Here is a 5,449-nt window from a genome sequence, read left to right as displayed (position 1 = left end):
ACATGGGCGTTGAACGCCCAGAACATGCACCAATGGGCGTTTGAACGCCAGGATGATGCATGTAGGCATTTTACATGCCTATAGGGTGAAGGAATGGTATTTCTTTTCACCTCAGGATCTGTGGACCCCACAGGATCCCCACCTCAGGATCTGTGGACCCCACAGGATCCCCACCTACCACATTCCTCTTAATCCTAATCACACTCTCTTAATCCAAATCTCATTCTCCATGTCACACTTCCCAACACCCTTCACCAATCACCTCAATTCCTCTTCCCAATTACCCCATTCACCATTCACATCAACCTCCTCTTCCCCATAAACCCCACCTACCCTCATAAAATTCAAAATCAATTTCCCACCCATTCCCACCCAAATTGGCCGAACCTATACCTTCCCCTCTCCCTATAAATACCTTTCCTTTCTTCTTCATTTTTCACACAACAAAAACCTCTTTTTCACCCATAAAACCGAACCACTTCTCTCCCTCTCTACAATATTCTCTTCTTCTTCTTCTACTATTCTTTTCTTTCTTGCTCGGGGACGAGCAAATTTTAAGTTTGGTGTGGTAAAAGCATAAGCTTTTTTTTTTTTGTTTTTCCATTACCAATGGCACCTAAGGCCGGAGTTTCCTCAAGAAAAGGGAAAGGGAAAGCAAAAGCTTCCACCTCCGAGTCATGGGAGATGGAAAGATTCATCTCCAAGAGCCATCAAGACCACTTCTATGATGTTGTGGCAAAGAAGAAAGTGATCCCTGAGGTCCCTGTCAAGCTCAAGAAAAATGAGTATCCGGAAATCCGACATGAAGTTCAAAGAAGAGGTTGGGAAGTCTTAACCAACCCCATGCAACAAGTTGGAATCTTAATGGTTCAGGTTCTATGCCAATGCATGGATCACTAGGAACCATGATCAAAGTATGAACCCAAGCCCAAAGAATTATCTCACAATGGTTAGGCAGAAATACTTGGATTTCAGTCCGGAAAATGTGAGGTTGGCGTTTCATTTACCCATGATGCAAGGTGATGAACGCCCCTACACAAGAAGGATCAACTTTAATCAAAGGTTGGACCAAGTCCTTAGGGACATTTGTGTGGAAGGCGCCCAATGGAGAATAGACTCCAAAGGCAAGCCAGTCCAACTAAGAAGACTGGACCTCAAGCCTGTAGCTAGAGGATGGTTGGAGTTCATTCAAAAATCCATCATCCCTACAAGCAACCGATCTGAAGTTACTGTGGATCGGGCCATCATGATTCATAGCATCATGATTGGAGAGGAAGTGGAAGTTCATGAAGTCATCTCCAATGAACTCTACAAAATAGCTGACAAGCCTTCACACATGGCACGGCTAGCCTTCCCCCACCTTATATGCCATCTATGTTACTCAGCTGGAGTTATCATAGAAGGAGATGTCTCCATTGAAGAAGATAAGCCCATCACCAAGAAAAGGATGGAGCAAGCAAGGGAAGCACCTCACGGTCCTCAAGAAGTGCATGAGGAAGCTCATCATCAACAAATTCCTGAGATGCCTCAAGGAATGCACTTTCCTCCCAACAACTATTGGGAGCAACTTAATACCTCCTTAGAAGATTTGAGCCATAATGTTGAACAATTAAGGGTGGAACATCATGAGCACTCCATCATTCTCCAAGAAATAAGAGAAGATCAAAGAGCAATGAGGGAGGAGCAACAAAGGCAAGGAAGGGACATAGAAGAGCTAAAGAACATCGTTGGTCCTTCAAGAAGAAGACGCCACTAAAGGTGGATTCATTCCTTGTCCTTTATTTCTCTCTGTTTTCGGTTTTTAATTATTGTGTTTATCTATGTTTTGTGTCTTTATTTCATGATCATTAGTATGTAACCATGCCTTAAAGCTATGAATAAAATCTATTAGTCCTTCACCTCTCTTAAAAAAAAATGTTTTAATTCAAAAGAACAAGAAGTACATAATTTTCGAAATTATTATTGAATTTAATTTAATTATATTGATGTGGTGACAATACTTTTTGTTTTCTGAATGAATGATTGAACAGTGCATATGTCTTTTGATCTTGTTGTTTAAGAGTGTTAAAATTGTTGGTTCTTGAAAGAATGATGAACAAAGAGAAATGTTATTGATGATCTGAAAAATCATGAAATTGATTCTTGAAGCAAGAAAAAGCAGTGAAAAAAAAATGGCTATCTAAAAAGAGTATATAGAAAAAGAAGGAGCAATAGAAAAAGCCAATAGCCCTTAAAACCAAAAGGCAAGGGTGAAAAGGATCCAAGGCTTTGAGCATTAATGGATAGGAGGGCCCAAGGAAATTAAATCCAGGCCTAAGCGGCTAAATCAAAGCTGTCCCTAGCCATGTGCTTGTGTCATGAAGGTCCAAGTGAAAAGCTTGAGACTGAATGGTTAAAGTCGTGATCTAAAGCTAAAGAGTGTGCTTAAGAGCTCTGGACACCACTAATTGGGGACTTTAGCAAAGCTAAGTCACAATCTGAAAAGGTTCACCCAGTTATGTGTCTGTGGCATTTATGTATCCGGTGGTAATACTGGAAGACAAAGTGCTTAGGGCCACGGCCAAGACTCAAAAGTAGCTGTGTTCAAGAATCAACATGCTTAACTAGGAAAGTCAATAACACTATCCAAAATTCTAAGTTCCTAGAGATGCCAATCACTCTGAACTTCAAAGGAAAAAGTGAGATGCCAAAGCTGTTCAGAAGCAAAAAGCTACAAGTCCCGCTCATGTAATTAAATTAATATTCAGTGATATTTTGGACTTTATAGTATATTCTCTTCTTTTTATCCTCTTTGATTTTCAGTTGCTTGGGGACAAGCAACAATTTAAGTTTGGTGTTGTGATGAGCGGATAATTTATACGCTTTTTGGCATTGTTTTCATATAGTTTTTAGTAAGTTTAAGCTACTTTTAGGGATGTTTTCCTTAGTTTTTATGATAAATTCACATTTCTGGACTTTACTATGAGTTTGTGTGTTTTTCTGTGATTTCAGGTAAATTCTGACTGAAATTGAGGGACTTGAGCAAAACTCTGAAAAAGGCTGACAAAAGGACTGCTCATGCTGTTGGATTCTGACCTCCCTGCACTCGAAATGGATTTTCTGGAGCTACAGAACTCCAAATGGCGCGCTCTCAACGGCGTTGGAAAGTAGACATCCAGGGCTTTCCAGCAATATATAATAGTCCATACTTTATTCGAATAATGACGACGTAACTTGGCGTTGAACGCCAAGTACATGCTGCTGTCTGGAGTTAAACGCCAGAAAAACGTCATGATCCGGAGTTGAACGCCCAAAACACGTCATAACTCGGAGTTCAACTCCAAGAGAAGCCTTAGCTCGTGTATTGATCAAGCTCAGCCCAATCATACACCAAGTGGGCCCCGGAAGTGGATTTATGCATCAAATACTTACCCATGTAAACCCTAGGAGCTAGTTTATTATAAATAGAACATTTAACTATTGTATTAGATGTCTTTTTGACCACGTTACATCTTTGGTCTCAGTTTTGTTTTATTCTTCATCCTAAGAGACTATTGATCACGTTTAAGGGGGCTGGCCATTCGGCCATGCCTGAACCTTCTGCTTATGTATTTTCAACGGTGGAGTTTCTGCACACCATAGATTAAGGGTGTGGAGCTCTGCTGTACCTCAAAGATTAATGAAGTTCTATTTTCTTTTACTCAAATCTCTCTTATTCTTATTCCAAGATATTCATTCGCACCCAAGAACATGATGAATCTAATGAGTCAGATAACCCTCATTATCATTCTCACTTATGAACGCGCGTGATTGACAACCACTTTCGTTCTACATGCAACAAGGCTTGAATGTGTATCTCTTAGATTCCCCAACAGAATCTTCGTGGTATAAGCTAGATAGATGGCGGCATTTATGAGGATCCGGAAAGTCCAATCTTGTCTGTGGTGTTCCGAGTAGGATTCCGGTAATGAATGACTGTGACGTGCTTCAAACTTGTAACCTGCTGGGCGTTAGTGACAAGCGCAAAAGAATCAAGGGATTCTATTCCAGTAGGAGCGGGAACCAACCGGTGATTGGCCGTACTGTGACAGAGTGCGTGAGCATTAGCTTTCACTGCGAGGATGGGATGTAGCCATCAACCATGGGTGATGCCTCCAGACTGATTAGCTGTGCGAGTGACAGCCGCATAGGATATTTTCCCGAGAGGAATGAAAGTAGCCACAGCTGATGGTGAACCCCTATACAAAGCTTGCCATGGAAAGGAGTAAGAAGGATTGAGTAGAAGCAGTGGGAAGGCAGACGTCCTTGAGCCATACAGAATCTTCATATACTTAACTGAAATTCCTATGCACTGTTCAATGAATCTACATAAGTATTCTATCCCTTTATTATTTCTTATTTTATTATTAATTTTCGAAAACCCATTATCCAATTTTAATCTGCTTAACTGAGATTTACAAGGTGACCATAGCTTGCTTCATACCAACAATCTCTGTGGATTTGACCCTTACTCACGTAAGGTTATTACTTGGACGACCCAGTACACTTGCTGGTTAGTTGAACGGAGTTGTGACGTTAAGAAAATAAACAGTGCCCTAAGAGTAAACATCCTCAAAGTATAAAGAACAAGTGATCACAATTTCGTCCACCAAGCACCAAGTAGTAATTGCATTAATCCATCAAGGCACAGCAGAGCTCCTCACCCCCATTAGAGACTCATGCCGTAGAAGGTACAATATGAAACGTGTAAAGTGTCATGAGGTGAAGATACAATAGCAAAAAGTCCTATTTCTAGTGAACTAGTGACCTAGGGTTTACAAGAATAAGTAAATGACGTAAAAATCCACTTTCGGGGTCCACATGGTGTGTGCTTGGGCTGAGCATTGAAGCTTTCATGTGTAGAGACTTTTCCTGGAGTTAAACGCCAGCTTTTGTGCCAGTTTGGGCGTTTAACTCCAACTTTTGTGCCAGTTCCGGTGTTAAACACCGGGAATTCTGAAGCTGATTTGAAATGCCGGTTTGGGCCATCAATTCTTAGGCAAAGTATGGACTATTATATATTGCTGGAATGTCCAAGATGTCTACTTTTCAACATAATTGAGAGCGCACCAATTGGGCTTTCGTAGCTCTAAAAAATCCACTTTGAGTGCAGGGAGGTCAAAATCCAACAGCATCTGCAGTCCTTTTTCAGCCTCTGAATCAGATTTTTGCTCAGGTCCCTCAATGTCAGCCAAAAAATACCTGAAATCACAGAAAAACACACAAACTCATAGTAAAGTCCAGAAATGTGATTTTTAATTAAAAGATAATAAAAAAATAATAAAAATTAACTAAGACATACTAAAAATATACTAAAAACAATGCCAAAAAGCCTATAAATTATCCGCTCATCAATAAGCTTCTTTAGCCATGGCAAATTTCTTACCTAATTTAATCAATCATGGCATTGTGGAATATGATTGTACATGCT

The sequence above is a fragment of the Arachis stenosperma genome, chromosome 9 (genome assembly GCF_014773155.1).
Source record: "Arachis stenosperma cultivar V10309 chromosome 9, arast.V10309.gnm1.PFL2, whole genome shotgun sequence".
In the NCBI taxonomy this organism is placed as follows: domain Eukaryota; kingdom Viridiplantae; phylum Streptophyta; class Magnoliopsida; order Fabales; family Fabaceae; genus Arachis; species Arachis stenosperma.
The sequence above is the reverse complement of the archived record's forward strand: the minus strand, read 5'-3'. Positions refer to the sequence as shown.